Source organism: Anabrus simplex, chromosome 2 (assembly GCF_040414725.1).
Source record: "Anabrus simplex isolate iqAnaSimp1 chromosome 2, ASM4041472v1, whole genome shotgun sequence".
Lineage (NCBI taxonomy): Eukaryota > Metazoa > Arthropoda > Insecta > Orthoptera > Tettigoniidae > Anabrus > Anabrus simplex.
Genome location: NC_090266.1, coordinates 671366820 through 671386387, shown reverse-complemented (window position 1 = coordinate 671386387; position 19568 = coordinate 671366820). Strand labels below are relative to the sequence as shown.

The following is a 19568-nucleotide window of genomic DNA, read 5'->3' as shown; positions in this document are numbered from 1 at the left end:
ACACAATGGAACCTACAAATAAAAAAATCTTTCAGGTAAACATATAATTCTTCAGGAATAATTTCATTGCAATAACTTAGTAACTTCGAATAAGGCGGAGTTATAAGTGAGTTGCCATTTATCACGTCTCTATTTTTTTGCTGAATTCACTGAGCCCACCATCGCCTATTACTAGGAGGCGAAGCACTCTAATCGTGCCAGTTGATTTTTTTCTCACAATTTGGTGTAGCAGAATATCCCACTTTTCTTAAGAATGCAAATATATTTCACATTATCACATAGGGTTCGCCCACTACATAAAGTTGCTTGAGACTCAATATGGCCACTTCAGTGAAGCATTGTTGTAGGGTGTCCAGACCTTACTACACTGACCTTGTTTCCCGTTTCAATCTACAAGAGGTCCTCATCTTCTTGGTTGTGGACAATTTGAGCTGTATACTTGAAGATCCTTGACGTACTTGTCATTCGTTCCTGACAGGTTTTCCCAATAATTTATTTTGGTTTGAAATCGAAGTGATTGTCTGGGCTGTTTATACGACAGCAGTGTATTTGTAAGTTTTTTTAATTGTTTTTAGTTTTTCTTTTATTCGAAATTCATTTGCGGCACACGTTCATCTGTGGGATTAGGGAATATTCTGGTCCTATGCAGTTCCGTAGGAGTCGTCATAACCTTTACAAATCACTTCTGACTTCCAATTTTTGTGTTATATTGTATATCTGTGTTTTACAGCAATCATAGTACTGTCATTTCCACATGATGTCCTACTCTGCTGTTTGGTGTTCACTTTTGGTTATGTTTTAGTCTAAAGTTGAGAGTATCTAATAAAGGATTTTTACCTTTTAAAATCGCATGATGTGCTTCGGTCGTAGCTGAGGTTTGAGAACCGCACATGCTAACTTAATTTGTGGAGAATATAGAAAATACAATGTCATGTTAACCATGATATCCCATAGCCTATCAGGTGAATAGATCATCAGCACTTGTCATGTTATTGGTTTTACCTGACAGTGCAGCCAATGTATTTTAGAGTTTATGATGATTCGGTCTGTGTCAAGTTTGGACAGTTTTATTTATTTTATAGCCTACATGATTATCTTAACTTATTGGATACAGTTCACAGTTTAGGTATATCTAATAACAAAATTGTAAGTGGTGATGGTGGTATTGTTTGGGATGTTAATCCATAGACTGGTGTGATGTAGCTGACCGGGTCACCCTGTCCTATGCTAACCTTTTCATTTCTATGTAACTACTACATCTTACATGTACTCTAATCTTAGTGTAATATTTATACCTTGGTCCACCCCTGACGTTTTTACCACCTACACTTCCCTCAAAAACTAACTTAACAAGTCCTGGGTGTCTTTAGATGTGTCCTATCTCTCTATCTCTTCTGGTGAAATTTTGTGAAATCATTCTCTTATCACCAATTCCATTCGGTATTTTTTTGTGTTTTGTTCTGCCGATCTCATCTTTAGCATTCTTCTGTAACACCACATGTCAAGAGGTTCTATTCTCTTTCTTTCTGAGCTAGTTATGGTCCACGTTTCATTTCCATACAGTGCTACGCACCAGACGAATGTTTTCAAAAATATTTTTTAATTCCTATAACAATGTTTGAAGTGACCAGATTTCTTTTAATTTTGTTTATTTTACATTAGCAGGAACTGTGTTTGTGTTAGATATCTAAAACCTTGCTGCATATTATTTAGTCATATATAATTGTATTGTTATGGATAAATTTGGCACTCTTGTGGTGAATATAGGCTATTATTTTGCAACTGTGATACTTCAGCTAAGTAACTCTTCCTTTCAGTGTGTTGCTATTATGCGCGTACTTTTTAGTGATAGATTTTTGTACTGGGTTGAGGAGTAAGGAGAGAGCACTGCTGGTTCCAGTAATACTGCCAACTGAATGGAAATGAAATCAGAATTGAATCGATAATATGGTCGATCAATATGAATTTTCTAAACCTTTATTATCTTAAGCCAAGAACTGTGTCACACACACACACACACACACACACACACACACACACACACACACACACACACACACATTATATAACATATGACATTTCTCGATGCAAATCTTGTTCCTAGCATGAATTCTATAGTTTGGCTTTGCTGTGTAATCGACAACAGTACGACTACGTAAAGTGAACGCCAGATGTCGCGTAGCGATGCATAAGCGATTCTTAGTTCGTGTTTCAAAGCTTGCCAATACGAATCCCGAAGATAACCGAGCTCGACGGATTCAGCACTAGGGTGTCCATCTATCACTAAAAGGTGCACGCACTATATGTATGTGACAATAATTTTTTTCCTTTAAGTTGTTTTGTTTCACCAACATACAGTAGATAGGTTTTGTGGCGTCGATGGGATAGGAAAGTGCTAGGAGTGGGAAGGAAGTGGGCGTGAGCTTAATTAAGGTACATCCCCAGCATTTGCCTGGTGTAAAAATGGGAAACCATGGATAACCATCTTGAGGGCTTCTGACAATGGGGCTTGAACCCATTCCCAAATACTCGCTCACTCCGTAGGCTTCTGAGGTGCGTAAAGTTCCTGTGCCAATCTCACAATCCTCTTCCATTCTTTTCGATCTTGAGCCTGCTCTTCCCAGTTATCAATTTGGAGGGTCCGGCATACCTTATTGATCTCCTTCTTCCAGGTGTTTCGGTGTCTTCCTGAAGGTCTTTTCCCATTGAGAGATCCCGTGTATAGATCTACTGGTGCTCTGTTATCCTGCCTCCTAAGTACATGTCCAGCCCAGCGCAGTCTCTTGGATTATTATACATTACATTATACATTATAGTGTGTTGTTGAGAGACGGTATAAATCTCATAATTAGATTTTTTCTGCCAGCTTTGAGAGATAGGATCGAACCATGGGCGAAATATTTTTCTATAAATTTTATTCTCAAACACTTGCAACTGCTGCTGCTCTTTCTTGGTTATACTCCATGCCTCGGAACCATACAGAAGTACTGGTTGAATGATTATATTGTAGATAATAATTTTTGTACTCCTTGTTACTTGGAGCCTAATATAGGGCTTGTAGAGTAAAATGCCTTATTTGCATTCTTAATTCTAGCTTTTTGTTCCTGTTGCCTTCGGTTTTGCTCATCGATTAATACACCAAGGAATTTAAACGCATTTACTCTTTTATATTTTTTTAAGCAATAGAGCCGTTTACCCTATGTGCAACCTCCAACCTGGAGGGCCAGAGGCTTTTCGTCAGGGTTGCCATACCTTAGCCGAGTAGTCCCAGTTTCAAGGCGCCAGGTACTCGCCCTCATCCCTTGTATTAGAATAGGATTTGTAGGTTATAATGTATAGCAGTTTTTAAGATATAAGTATTCTCATAAAAAGTAATTCAATTGTTTTTCACTTTTCACCCCTGTGAAGTGCTTTCTCCGAAAACAAAAACGTACAGGTTCCTGTATTTTTAAAGGACTTTTCATCCAAATACCAAGTTTCTTGTCTCTAACATTTAAAAAATTCACCCGCTTTTCCACTTCTTTTCATTCCCTTAACTGGATGTTCCAAAAACCAAAAAAGTCTCATTACTTTTAAAGGAGATTCCATATACCAGTTTTCATGTCTACATCTGTAACACCTTCAGTTTTTTAGATAAATGTATACTCGTAAGAATTCTTCTTCTTCTTCACTCCCCCGCCCTTCTCCTGCCTTAAGTGGACTTTCCGAAAATAAAAATGTGTGTTTATTTTGTTAGGAAACTCAAAATACCAACTTTCACGTCTGTAACAGCTTCAGTTTTTAAGATAAAGTATCCTCATAAACATATTTGAACTCCTTATTTACATATTTTTCAACCCCACACCCCTTACGTCGATTTTCCGAAAAAAAAACAACAAATGTGTGCTTCTTTATTTTTTTTTAAGGTGATTCCAAATACAAATTTTCACGTGTGTAACCTTACGTATTTGAGATATAAGTTTCTCCAGAAAAGGAAATTACATTTTTTACTTCCTTTCACCCTCCCCCCAAGTGAATTTCCCGAAAACCGTAAAAACTTGTTTCTTTATTTATAAAGGACCTTCCGAATGGCAATTATCAGGAATGTTATGTCTTCAGTTTTGAGATATATGTATCCTCATAAAAAGGAATTAAACTCCCTTTCCACTGCCCCCACCCCAAGTTCATTCCCTCCCCCCCAAATGCATGTTTATTTTTAAAGGAGATCCCAAACACGTTCGCAACATCTTTAGTTATTGAAATATAGGTATACTCATACAAAGAATTCAACTAATTTTCCAGTTATGAATCCCCTCCCTTAAGCAGATTTTCCAAAGACAAAAGATTACGTGTTTCTTTACAATGAAAGAAAATTCCAAATACAAATTTTCACGTCTGTAACATCTTATGGTTTTGAGATATAAGTATCCTCATGAAAAGAATTCAACTACTTTTTCACTCCACCCCCTCCCGTTAAGTTGATTTCCCCACACCCAAAAATGAGTGTTTCTTTATTTTTAAACGAGATTCCAAATACCAATTTCCACGTCCGTAACCTTCAGTTTTAAGATATAAGTTTCTCCTGAAAATGATTTTGTTTTTTTACTTTCACACTCCCCACTCAAGTGAATTTTCCAAAAAAAACAGTACCCGTTTCCTTAAAAGCGCTTCCAAATACCAATTATCACGACTGTAACATCTTCAGATTTTGAGATATAAGTATCCTCGTAAAAGGAATTCATCTCAGTTTTCATATCCCCCCCATACCAAGTTGATTGTCCCACCAAATGCGTGTTTCTTTATTTTTAAAAGAGATTCCAAATACCAGTTTCACGTTTGTAACATCTTTAGTTATTTTGGTGTATATATACATTCTCATACAAATAATTCAACTAATTTTTCAATTCTTTCACCTCCCCCCCCCCCCTCTTTAAGGGTTTTTTTCCCGAAAACGAAAGAATACGTGTTTCCTTATTTTTAAAGGAGATTCCAAATACCAACGTTCACGTCTGCAACATGTTAAGTTTTTGAGATATACTGTAGATACACTAATTTAAAAAAAAACGCCCCCTTCTTCACTTCTCTTTAAATGGATTTTCCTAAAAAATATTAATGTTTCTTTACTTTTACAGGAAATTCCAAATACCAGTTTTCAGATCTGTAATATGTTACGTGTCTGAGATAATTTGCGGATATAGTCTTTTTAAAACCATGCTGTTTGTCACTCCTGTTCCCTTATCCATCGGATTATCCAAAAATGCAAAAAAATACGTGTTACTTTATTTTCAAGGGAGATTCCAAATTTCAATTTTCATATCTGTAACATCTTCAGTTTTTGAGATATAAGTCTCCTCATAAAAGGTGTTGAACCACTTTTCTCCCTTTTTCACTCCACTTAATGGGATTTTCGGAAAACAAAAAAAATTACGCGTTTCCTTATTTTTAAAGGAGATTCCAAATACTAATTTTCATGTCAGTAACATCTTTAGTTTTTGAGATATATATATCCACATACAAAGAATTCAATTCATTTTTCAGTTAATTCACCCCCCCCCCCCCTTAAGTGGATTTTCCAAAGACGAAAGATTACGTGTTTCTTTACTTTGAAAGAAAATTCCAAGTACAAATTTTCATGTCTGTAACATCTTTCAGTTTTTGAGATATAAGTATCCTCATGAAAAGTATTAGACTCCTTTTTTCACTCCACCCCCACCCGTTAAGTTGGTTTCCCCCACCCAAAAATGCATGCTTCTTTATTTTTAAATGAGATTCTGAATGCCAGTTTTCACGTTTGTAACATCTTTATATATTTTATGTGTATATACATTCTCATACAAATAATTCGACTAATTTTTCAATTCTTTCACCCCACTCCCAGTTAAGTGTTTTACCGAAAACCAAAGAATACATATTTCCTTATTTTTAAAGGAGATTCCAAATACCAATGTTCACGTCTGCAACATGAGTGTTGAGATATACTGTAGATACTCTAATTTTAAAAATTCACCCCCCCCCCCCCCACTTTCAGTTCCCCTTAACTGGATTTTCCTAAAAAAATATTTGTTTCTTTACTTTTACGGGAAATTCCAAATACCAGTTTTCAAATCTGTAAAATGTTACATGTCTGAGATAATTCGCAGATAGTCTTTTAAAAATTCACCCCGTTTGTCCTGTTCACCCCCTATCTATCGGATTATCCAAAAAAGCAAAAATACGTGTTTATTTTCAAAGGAGATTCCAAATTTCAATTTTCATGTCTGTAACATCTTCAGTTTTTGAGATATAAGTCTCTTCATAAAAGGTGTTCAACCACTTTTCCCCCTTTTTTCACTCCCCTTAATAAGATTTTCCAAAAACAAAAACATACATGTTTCTTTATTTTTAAAGGAGATTCCAAACACCAATTTTTACGTCTGTAAACTTTTAAGTTTTTGAGATGTAGATGTCCTCATTTTAGAAATTCACCACCCTTTTTACCCCGTTAGTGATGGAATATCCAAAAATCCTCCCTTAGTGAGCACCTACATGTTAATATGAATGTATCCCAAAAATCCTTGAATGGAAAGGAGCTGCAAGTGAAGCCCATGAACAGAAACTGGCAAATAAGTTAATTTGGGAGGGAGGATTTACACAAGTAGTACAAGAACCGACTCGTCTCAATAACTTACTAGATGTATTCTTGGTTAAACCATGGGAAATTGTTGATAAAACTGAGGTAATTGAAGGAATAGGAGACCATAAGGCTGTAATAATGGATGTAGGACTCGTACCAAAAAGGCTTAATAAGAGGGTTACACAAGACAAGAAATTGTACAGAAATACTAAAGTTGATGAATTTGGGACTTACCTTAAATCACAATTCAGTTGTTGGATAAGTGAAGGGAGTAACGTGGATACACTTTGGGCTAAATTTAAAGGAATTATTTGGGAAGGAGAGAAGAGATTTGTACCTGTTAAGAAGGGTAAAATGACCTCAGACCCTGTTTATTATACAAGGGAAATAAGAAAATTAAAAAGAAAATGTAGAATAGTAAACAGGAAAATCAAAGAGGGTAGGGAGAGTAGAGAAACTAGAAAACAGCTAATGAGGGAACTGAATAGAGTGAAAAAGGAAGCAAAAGAGAATTATATGAATGGCATACTTCAAGAGGGTAATGACCACAAAGGGAAATGGAAAAAGCTGTATTCATATATCAGGAATCAAAAAGGAAAAGGAGTCCAAATTCCTACAATGGTGGGAGAAGGGGGTGAACACTATTTAACAGATACTGAGAAAGCAAACCTATTTAGTAGGGAATTTAGAGATTCAGTAGATGATTGTCAAGAGTTGGAAACTGAAACAGAAGATAGGGAGAGAGACAGAGGGAAACAAGAAGCTTCTCATTCACAAACGAAGATATTTTCAGAGAAATCCAACTGCTTCAGCAAGGAAAAGCTGCAGGAAGTGATCAAATTACTGGGGAGGTATTAAAGACAATGGGGTGGTACATAGTGCCTTATTTAAAATTTCTCTTTGACTATGTCATAAATAATAGTGTAATACCAAAGGAATGGAAGGAATCTATAATAATACCAATTTATAAAGGAAAGGGTGATAAAAGGAAACCAGAGAACTACAGACCAATCAGCCTGACCAGTATAGTTTGTAAAATTCTGGAGAGTTTAATATCGAAGTACATCAGAGGGATATGTGATGATAAAAATTGGTTCATGAGGAGCCAGTATGGATTTAGAAAGAAATTTTCTTGTGAGGCACAACTGGTGGGATTTCAGCAGGACATATCAGATCAGTTGGATTCAGGAGGTCAGTTAGATTGCATAGCCATAGATCTTTCCAAAGCCTTTGATAGAGTGGAACATGGAATATTATTAAAGAAATTGGAGGGAATAGGATTGGATGTAAGGGTTACACGTTGGATAAAAGCATTTCTAAATTCAAGGGTTCAGAAAGTCAAAGTAGGAAATAATGTATCGCAGGAAGAGAAAGTTTGGAAGGGAATTGCACAGGGTAGTATAATCGGTCCGTTACTTTTCTTAATATACGCAAATGATTTAGGGAACAATATAACATCAAAAATAAGATTGTATGCAGATGACATAATTGTTTATAGAGAAATAAACAACATTGAGGATTGTTCAGAATTACAAAGGGACCTTGAAAGTATCCAACAATGGGTTGAAGAAAATAATATGAAGGTTAATGGAGGCAAATCAACTGTTACAACTTTTACAAACAGGAGCTTTAAAACTGAATTTGAATATACTTTGGATGAGGTAGTTATCCCAAAAGATGGCAAGTGCAAATACTTAGGTGTGAGATTTGAAAGTAATTTGCACTGGAAGGGTCATATTGATGACATTGTTGGGAAAGCATACAGATCATTACATGTCATAATGAGGCTACTTAAAGGATGCAACAAAGAATTAAAAGAAAAAAGTTACTTGAGTATGGTTCGTCCATTATTGGAATATGCAAACAGTGTTTGGGATCCTCACCAAGAATACCTAATAAAAGAAATAGATAGTGTGCAGAGGAAAGCAGCAAGATTTGTAACAGGGGATTTCAGGAGAAAGAGTAGTGTATCAGAAATGTTAAAGGAACTTGGGTGGGAAACTTTAAGTAAGAGAAGGGAGAAAACTAGACTTACAGGATTATATAGAGCCTATACAGGAGAAGAAGCATGGGGAGATATCCGTGAGAGGCTTCAGTTGGAAAATAATTATATCGGCAGGACTGACCACAAATATAAAATTAGAAGGAATTTTAGCAGAAGCGATTGGGGTAAATTTTCATTCATTGGGAAGGGTGTGAAGGAGTGGAACAGTTTACCAGGGGTAGTGTTTGATCCTTTTCCAAAATCTGTACAGATATTCAAGAAGAGAATAAACAGCAACAGAGAAAATAAATGAAGTGTTAGAGGGCATTCGACCGGTGCAGGTTATTGTAAAAAAAAAAAAAAAATGTGTGTGAATAAATTAATTCCATCCCCTGGTCTAAGGAGTTTGGACAGCCAAAGTAGGGGACTGCCTGTAGGGGTGAAGTATAGTGGGGACTTCGAGGGCCCTGGGACCGCTACGGTAGCTGTGAAGGCCCTTCAGGAACTCTGAAAAGTGGTGGCAAAAGGGGCTCTGGTTAAGACGCAGCAGGTCGTTATGCTACTTAGGATCCAGAACGGGTAAAACAAAATAGTGAATAAATAAATGCAATATAAATATTAATGTTATACCAGTTTTATAGTATCATTTGAAGCAATTCCACATACTGTATATCAGTTGACTATATTTGTAAGTAGTACAGGAGATATTATAATTAGAATTTTGTAAACAATATAAATTTATTAAGGATGAGCTGTGTGTTTAATAGAAAACATTGTTAGCGTAAATTGTGTAATATTGTATTATAGGAAAAATTTTCTTCTCTTGTTAATTTAATATTTAGTGCTTGACAATAATGTATTTTAGTGTACCATTTGCCACCGAGGTAGACGCCTCATTTGCAAATAAAGAGATTTTGATTTGATTTGATTTGATTTGAAATTTCATTTCTTTATGTCCAGTAGTTTTGGCTCGGCGATGACGAATCAGTCAGTCGGGACATGTTATTTTATATTATATAGATACTGATTTTTAATGATGTGCTGCATTTCAGCCATGAGGAAGCTAGCGTTGTGTGCAGTAAATGTTTGGATTATTCTGAAACAGGAAGAGTTTCTGGTCATAAATTCCTATGTAGGTTACTCATTGCTTTTCTTTCTTTCTTTCTTTCTTTCTTTCTTATTTGCTCCATGTGTTTGTTACAAGTATGTAAGTAGTTGAATTATAGGCTGTGCCTAGATCTTTTATAATTGGGAAGTATGTTTGCTAAGTTATTCTAAAATTTATCACCTTCCAACTTTATTAAAATGAATCATGAAGAAAGTCTCTTATGTTGATGACTAGGTAGTGTTCATTGCTGGTTGTGAAACATTATTCAATCTAATCTGGATATTTTACAATCTTCCTACGTTTTGAAGTGATTCGAATTGAAATCTTTTGAAAATAAAATTAATGTGACATGTAAGTGAGTAGAGACAAAAGCTGGGAGTTTGAAGAAATTACTATTACTTACAGTTGCAAGCTACAGTTTCACATCAAATCTACGTCTGGCTCCATGGCTAAATGGTTAGCATGCTGGCCTTTGGTCACGGGTCCCGGGTTCGATTCCCGGCAGGGTCAGGAATTTTAACCATCATTGGTTAATTTCGCTGGCACTCGGGCTGGGTGTATTTTTTGTCTTGATCATCATTTCATCTTCATCACGACGCGCAGGTCACCTACGGCCGTCAAATCAAAAGACCTGCACCTGGCGAGCCGAACATGTCCTCGGACACTCCCAACACTAAAAGCCATACGCCATTTCATTTTACATCAAATCTACAAACTACTGGCATCTGACTTTTCATTCCAGAAATCGTGTTTGGTTTGGCTCGGATTTGAGCCACGGGCACCTTGCTGAGATGCCTCTTTGTCCGGAAGTGTAAAGTCTCTGCGTTTCTAATAAATGAAAGTTTTAGCAAAATATAACTTTAAAGCTTTTCAGTCTGTCAAAACCACTAATTGTAATGCATATAACACTATGATATGCCTGAAAAATTTGTTACAATCTATTAAAGAATGGCATGTTTCATTCTACAAGAACAGACTCAGACTCTATCAAATCACCTTAAGTCATGTTCATATATGTACTATATTGTTTATGTTGTGTAAACTTGTCAATGGTAATGAATTGGTGATGTCATGAACGAGTTAAAACAATAATGATTGTAATCATTGTTACATTAGTCCTCACTGTCACTCTAGTAACTTATAGAAATTTTTATCTACGTATCTCAGCTGCTATCGTCCATTTACCTTCAACCACATTGTTTGGACTGAAGCCAATTTCTTTGTTCTGGTCGTGTCTTGGTAGCTGAGTAGGATGGTGAAGGGAAATTCTGTAGTTAATGATTCAGTTTTGTGGACAGGGGAGGGGAAGTAGCGGTTTGAGGGGAATGTTGTGCGCTTCAACTCTGAAGAGTGGAGGGAAAGTGCTGCCTCTTCAAACTTATAATGTACACGCATTTTTGTGTATTAGGGAGTAAATGGTTTTGATGAAATGAAAGTATTGAATTGAATTAAAGAGTATCTTGTTAGACATTAGTTTTAGTGATAAAAATCTACCGGTACTTAGATGTCTTGAGTGGCGAGGATGCTGCATAAATTTAGAGAATTTACTACAGATAATAATATCCTAACCCACATTTCTGACATTTAATTCAGAGAAGCCTCCTGTGGGATTCATTAAGCTCTGAAGCAAACAGTGTGAAAGTTCGGCAAAAGTTGACACGTTATTGCCCAAGGTTTGTAACATTATAAGGAAGTATAAATTATGCAAATTTGAAATTTCTTTCAGAGGAGAGATATGTTCATTGCAATGTCTAGGAACCCACCAGCCCATCCCCAGAAGTACATTTAATTTATAACCTAATAAAAAGCAGCACCGCCATTCTGCATTGCTGAAGTAGCTACTTGCGTTCTTGTTGGATAACATGAAAAGGAATGTGGCATCATTCCCATCATTGATGTTTTTAAAAAAAATGCTATTTGTTCGGGGCGGCAACCCATGTGGATCTTTTGCCCCCTATCAGTGATGATAATTAGATTGTGTTATCAACCCCGACAGAATAAAAGCGCAGTGGAACCCTGTTTATCCAAAATAAAGGGGGCGGAGCCACTTCAGTTGACGTGGCTTTTCAGATGACACATGGTAAATATTTTGGAAGTCAAATGTAGAAATAAAAATGCATAAACTCTGTTATTAAAATTATAAAATTCTTTTATTAACAACCACCTACTCAATACAATATAATACACTCATTGAATTATAAAATAATCATGAGGTGTCTTAAAAATGGCTTAAATAACGGAACATGTTTCGTTCGGCATTGCGAACATCATCAGCCGTTAGTACAAAGACTAAGGTCAGGGCCCTGAACTTAAGTGATTAAAATTGTTAAAAGAATAACAATGTCGTAATAAAAAGTAATATGATAACATTAGACTTAATTAGTAACAGTATGTACAGATCAACAGCAAGAATTTATGGTGAAATACATTGAACGATGGCAGTCTGTGAAGTTAAAAACAATCATGGGGTTGTTAAAGTAAAAAACAAAAATAGATATTGTAGACAATTAAAATATACGTCAATGTGTGAAGCGTGGATTAATTATTGACGTTGGAGTTCTTACAATTGTGCGAAAACAAAAGTTGAATTAGAGTTAATTGAACAGTACGAGTCAAATAGAACCAGTCAAAAGGCGCATGACGACGTAACCAAGGATGATATGACGTGATCACCGGTAATTGCAAATTATGTAGGAGAGAGAATCATAATGCCAGAAGGAAATACAAGTTGAACTAGTCCACATTCACGCGCTAGCATAAAATTAAAAACGTATACAATGTAGAACATCAATGATGAACTCATTAAGGAGTAACTGTGATCTTGAATAAGGAAGAGTTCAGGCAATTCGTAGATGAATGAAGCAGATTATGGCACAATTGGAGTTTGAAATCTGGAATGAAAGAAAAGGGAGGAAAATGAAATTGTGTTATAATGGAAAATGAAGAAGGAGAAAAGAAAAAATTGAAAGAGGAGGCTTACCCTTGGGACTAGTGAGGTGTCCGCTAGTGTTAGCTGTGTGAAGTAAACTGGCGAGTAGCTTTATTGCTGCTTCTAGTGTTATATGTATGTATATGTAGAGGCGGGGAGTGAGGCGGAGGGGCGACCGATTCTTTGGGCGGGTCGAATGTTCGTGGAGGGGGTGTTGCATGAAGGGGCACTGGAGCAGTAGTTGTTGTTACAGAAGAAATATTATTAGCGGTTGTATACTTAAAGATTCTCGTAAAGTTATTATTATTTATATTGAAAAGAGAAGGTAGTTCTGGAATTTTTTCGATTATTGGACTTTTAATTTCTGAAGTATCATTTAGATTTTGATTTCTATTAAAATACTGGTCTAAGAATATATAAATGTTCTCAAACTCTGTCATAAGGTTACTTTTATTGACGTATTTCAAGATTTGAAGGTCTTTTTCAATTGTAAAACTGTGGCCAGTTTCTTCCATATGGGTGCTCATGGCGGAATACTTTTTATATTTCGAAGCGTTGTAGTGTTCAAGGTATCTGGTCAAAAAGCTACGTCCGGTCTGTCCGATATAAGAAAAACCACAATGGGTGCATTTAAGCCTATAGATACCAGAGTTTGAGAATTTATTGTGGTTAATGTTAACTATATTTGAATTGAAGAATATATTACGGTTCGTATATCGGGTTCTATAAGCGATATTAATATCGTATTTCTTTAGAGGGTTAGTAACTTGAAATAAGCCTGGGTTCGTGTAGGTAAAGGGAGCATATTTAGTTTTTTTAGTCTTGTCTGGAATCAGTTTCGTTGCGGTTTTTAATTTTATTTTGTTGATGATTTTATTAATCATCAAGGGATTATAGCCATTAATTCTGGCCAAATCCTTGATAAAGTTTAGTTCTCTTTTGCGATTTTCAGTTGTAAGCGGGATTTTTAATGCTCTATAGACAAGACTAAAAAATGCAGCCTGTTTATGAGATTGCGGATGTAAGGAATTGTTTCTTATAGTGATGGGGGCACAAGAAGGCTTTCTAAATATTTGAAAAATGAATTTATTATTCTCTCTTGAAACGTTTAAATCCAAAAAGTTTAGGGAACCATTGATCTCGTCTTCCTTAGTGAATTTGGCATCATTGTCAAGTTCATTAAGGGATGTTAGCACGCTGTGACTATCATTTTTCTGTGTATCTATAATGGCAAAAGTGTCATCCACATACCTTAACCATAATTGAAGACCGTTGATATTATTGATTATTTTGTACTAACGGCTGATGATGTTCGCAATGCCGAACAAAACATGTTCCGTTATTTAAGCCATTTTTAAGACACCTCATGATTATTTTATAATTCAATGAGTGTATTATATTGTATTGAGTAGGTGGTTGTTAATAAAAGAATTTTATAATTTTAATATATTATCCTCAATACGGTTCCATTATGAGATTAATTACATGTAAACTCTGTTAAGCAAAGGTGCATACTATATATTAACATTGAAATGTTTACATAATGTCACTCGTATAAAATCAGTAATTTTCTTCTGAATTTTCTCGGTGCAGCGCTGGTGCACAGCTATGTCGCACCACCGTTTAATCAACAATACATGAGCTGGTGTAGATTCATTGCTTTGTTCAACAAAGCGCAAAGCGATCTGAAATAATTTTAATTTTTTTTTTGTTACTACTGAACTGAATACTGTGTACAGTAATTTTATTACAGTAGGCCTACTGTAATTAAAGCATGTGGTACTGTATTTTAATAACAATTCAAAATCAATCTTACCTCCAATGCATTAAATCTGCTGTAACTCGATTCTCAGAACTGCTATTTTCAAGGTTGGAGTTGTCTGCATAATCTTCATGACTAATAATACAGTAATAATAATAATAATAATAATAATAATAATAATAATAATAATAATAATAATAATAATAATAATACAGTAATAATAATTCCTGCTTGTTCAAGAAAAATGTATCATGGAACAAACTCGAGGGTAAGAAACTGTTTTGTTTTATGCTACACGTACATTCTAGTATAAGACATAATATAGAGATAGGGTTTGCCTAGTAGCTCTCATGATATATAGCAAGAGAATTACTAATATCAATGGCTAAGAACGAGAGGATAAAAACAAAATATTAAAATACAATTTTGCCAGAGCATTTCGGTTAAGCCGGGTTTCGGTTAAGTGAAGTTCGGTTAAGCAGGGTTCTACTGTACAAATAAATAGAACCTGTAAAGGAAACAATTTGGAATACAGAACAGGAATCCAATCTGTCATGAGAACAGTGGCTCCTTTGGGGCCACACTCCTTTTGAGAGGCATTTGTCTATAGCTGTGGCGCACACTGTCCACACGGCAAGAAAAATAGTTGGAATTCACCTATGGAATTAGTGCTATTGCCCTATGCCAATTTCTGTCATGAGAACAGTGGCCCCTTTGAGTCCCTACTCCCTTTGAGAGGCTTTAATGAAATGAAAGTAATTAATTGAATTAAAGAGTATCTTGTTAGACATTATTTTTAGTGATATATAATAACCTACTAAGACGTCTTGAGTGGCGAAGATGCTGCATAACTTCAGAGAATTTACTACAGATAAGAATATCCTAACCCACATTGGTGACATTGGTGACCGCCCAACCACGTCCTCCACGAGAAGTAAACAAAGGATAGTCATTTCGTGCGTACCTTTAGACCTTGTTTTTTGGAAATATTAGCTATTTTGCATGTGTTCTCATTCATGTAGTTGAGGACAATGTACTTTCCTCTTTTGTGTGTGGTTTTTCTGGAGTTTTTCTTTAGTTTACATAATAGTTCTATCTACTGTGTCAGGAGGGTGGTGGTTTTCTTTTGTGATTTGTTTTATTTGTATTTCTTTATTGAAATCGTTGTGCTCATTGGTATGGAAATTGCTCTGTGTGTGATTGTATTCAGTCCTAATTTAAATGGCTGGCCTATGGGTTAGGAAATTCTTACCTGTAGTAAATTCTCTGAATTTATGCAGCATTTTTGCTACTCGAAATGTTTTAGTATGGCATTATTAGGGTTTGGATGTACAGGATGTGTCTAATCTTTCCTTTTCCTGTCTTTTGTTTTGACTATTTCTTGGAATTAAGCACGAATTGGGCATTTCTGAGCATATTCAGCCTTATTATGTAGGGCCTATAAATGCATATTTTACCATTTTTTAATTGTTTGGTCATCTTTGTCATTTTAGTTGTTTTTAGATCATAGTTTGATTCTATTTTGCACGAATAAAATGCTCTGCATTTTGAATGTTATGTCTGATGTTGCTCGTGTAAACGTGTTTGTGGAATTGTGGTGAAACTTGAAGCTTGGCTTCGAAAAGATGAATAGTTGACGCTTATTGTATCGCCTGAATTTATACCTCTAGATTTAAAATAACTTTCTTTACTGTGGGGTGGGTATTTATGTCCACTGGAATGTCACCCTGCAGTCCCTGTGGTGTAGCGATAGTATGCCTGCCTCTTACCCGGAGGCCCTGGGTTCGATTCCCGGCCAGGAGGGGATTTTTACCTGGATCTGAGGCCTGATTCGAGGTCCAGCCTTACGTGATTACAGTTGAGGAATTATTTGACGGTGAGATTTTGGCCCTGGTTTAGGAAGCCAAGAATAACAGCCAAGAGGATTTGCCGTGCTGACAACAAAACACTTCATGATCTGCAGGCCTTCAGGCTGAGCAGTGGTTGCTTGGTAGGCCATGGCCCTTTGGGGCTGTTGCGCCATGGGATTTGGTTTGGTTTTTGGAATGTCACCCTTGTTATGAGCCAAGACTGTACCATAAGGGTTTATCTTCCAATCTGTCTTATACTTGTGGCTGGTGACCACTTCAGGTAGTGCCTGAATTACCTTTTTCTCCTCACCTTTCTTTAAAATTTCAATGGAGACAATTTTCAAAGCTTCATAGTTGCATTAACAGTGATAAGAGCTAATATTAAGGATACATAAAAGAAAGTGGTACGTAAAGAGTTTGGGAAGGAATGCTTCTCTACCAAAAAAGTGTGCGAAGTTAAATTAATGCTATAAACCATTTTAATGTCCAGCAGCATTGCAAAAAAAAAAAAAAAAAAAAAAAAAAAAAACTGAGATGAGTAGGGAATAAGAGATACTTATTTCTTTGTATATTTTACTTCAATTAAATATTTTATGTCCTCGGCAATTGTTGGCGCATTCTGAATTCTGATAACTAAACCGATATTCAGTGGTTTGCAGGAACAGCGATGTGGTCTCTGTCACCATTGTGTAAGATGTACAATTGGCTTTGTGTTGCACCGGCACAGGTTTTATGGTGATGATGGAATAGGAAAGTCTAGGAGTAGGAAGGAAGTGGCTGTGGCCTTAATAAAGGTACAGCCCCAGCATTTGCCTGGTGTGAAAATGGGAAACCATGAAAAACCATCTTCAGGGCTGCTGACAATGGGGTTCAAAACCACTAGCTCCTGAATATAAGCTCACTGCTGCGCACCCCTAACTGCACGACCAACTCGCTCAGTTTGTGTAAGACTGCAGTATTGATTAAAATATATTCAGTACTGGCCACAGTTTAACGATTGATGTATTTATATTAGGGACGAGTGGAATTAAATTTAAAATCTACTAAGGAAATTAATCAGAGTAGTGCAATAAGTTTGCATAATTAATTTTACATTTAATAGAAATCGTTCATTGGATGTACATATGTTTGATCATATTTTCCATTTGTGGGTCATATTTGGCTTTGTTTAAGGGCATATTTGCCTGCATAATTGGGTGATTTTAGATCTTAAACATCCAGTCCCTCCTTATTCTTCTTTTCCTACCGCTTTTCCCATACCTGTGGGGTTGCGGGTGCGAGCTGCGTTGCACGTGTGGATTTGGCCCTGTTTTATTGACGGATGCCCTTCCTGACGCCGACCCTATATGGAGGGATGTAATCACTATTGCGTGCTTCTGTGGTTTGTCAAAAATTTCAGTTTTGGTCCGTATTGAAACTAAATTTACAATCAAAGATAAAGGTAGGGTTTTCCACCTGTTCAATACTACAAAATAGTGAAATTATTAAAACATCACATTTTTGTTATTTTTGGTACTGGTTTCGGCAACTTTATTTGGCATCATCAGCCTAGGAGATTGTGCAGGACATTTTGATAGCTACATTAAAATACATATGTATGTACAGTACATAAACAGAACCTTCTAAAATAAGTAGTATTATGTAGAATTGCGTGTATACCGTAAAACATATGTAGTTGAAAAAGAGAGACTAAATCACTCCTTATGAGGTTCTAGAAAAGTCATAAAAAATTTCTATATACAATCCTGTGAATGTACATCTTGCGTTGTCAACTGTTTGCGACTATACATAAAATTAATTATAACACCAAGTTTCAGATAAAATTTCCTTTTTATAAGTGTATCATATTCAGCTGTTAAAGATGTACAACTAGCCTTGAAGAGGTATAAAAACCTTTTTAAAACATTTTTGTCATGAGCGATCTTTACAATAATACATAGCAGCTGGTTTCATTCTAGGGTATTGTTGTAAAGTAGGTAGAAGACCATTTTCAGTGACCAATTTCTGTGGTGGTTGGTAGTATGGTATGTTGTCTGAATATGATGAGGAGAGTGTTGGGACGGACACATACACCCAGTCCCTGAGCCATAAGAATTAATCAGAAGCAGTTAAAATCCCCGTCCCAGCCGGGAATCGAACCGGGGATCCTCTGAACCGAAGGTCAGTACACTGACCATTCAGCCAATGAGTCGGGCCCAATCTCTGGTTATTATTCATCACTAAAAATAATATCTAACAAGATACTCTTTAATTCAATTCCTTACTTTCATTTCATCAAAATCATTAACTTACATTTACTCCCCAATTCACTAAAATACATTATAAGATTGAAGAAGCAGCATTTCCCCTCCACTCTCTAATGAACCATTTCTAAGCCCACAATATTCTCAACTCACTGCTTCCATTCCTTTCTCCACAAAACAGTATTCCCTCTCCCCCTCCTCACCCATTTCTTACCTACCGAGAACAAGACTGGAGCAAATAAACTGACTTCAATCCAGATGAAGTCGCTAAAGGTAACGGACGATAGGATCTTAGCTAAGTACATTGAATTTGCTCAAAGTTACTAAGGTGACAGTGGAGGACTACTACAATCATATTTTGTCTCACTTGTTCATAACATCACCAATTCACAATCATTGACATGTTTATGCAACGTAAACTATATTGTACATATATGCGCATAATTTAAAGTGATTTGATAGAATCTGAAGATGTTCTTATAGAAAGAAACATATTCTTTTTTAATAGCAAGGTATGTTAAATGTTATAATTAGTGTTTTTGACAGACTGAAAAGCTTTAAAGTTACATTAACTGAGTCATTACAGAAAAGTATGGCTTCCTTCTTGATAAATAATCTGATAATAGGCTTCAAATGCACAGAGAACTAAATTTAGCATGTAGGAATATTTTTAGATCAATAGTACACATACATTCTTTCAAGTAGTCGCAGTAGGAACGAGCTGCTGCAATCCACATACCTGCATCTGGTCAGTACAGGCTCAGGAAGCATGTCTTTAGGTGCTTTCAGAGACACTTCTTTTACAACCAAAATCAGATTGATTTTTGGAAATCAAAAATTCATTTCTTCTACTCTGTGTAATCCATAGGCTAAACAAGTTACATACACAAGATTTGGGTGAAGCTCTTCCAAAGCCTTACCTGCCATGATCATATAAGCTATGACATCCATTACCATAATCAGGAGTTTTTACTTTCTTCTGAATGCCACAGCAGTCCTAAAATAATAAGTGGGCCGATGACCTTCGATGTTAGGCCCCTTAAAACAACAAGCAAGCAACAACAAAATAATCAGTACTAAGTTGATTGAGTTGGTTTAAA

The 19568-nt window shown here is 35.9% G+C and overlaps 1 protein-coding gene across 3 annotated transcripts in view; it reads left to right on the top strand.

Moving 5' to 3' along the window:
- The first annotated feature begins 369 nt into the window (after nucleotides 1-369).
- Nucleotides 370-19568, top strand: part of LOC136863022 (actin nucleation-promoting factor WASL) — a 227098-nt gene continuing 207899 nt past the window's right edge. For all 3 annotated transcript variants that reach the window (XM_067139337.2, XM_067139336.2, XM_067139333.2), the window contains exon 1: nucleotides 370-551. The gene's annotated coding sequence lies outside the window, so the exon portion shown is untranslated. The remainder of the gene's footprint in view (nucleotides 552-19568) is intronic.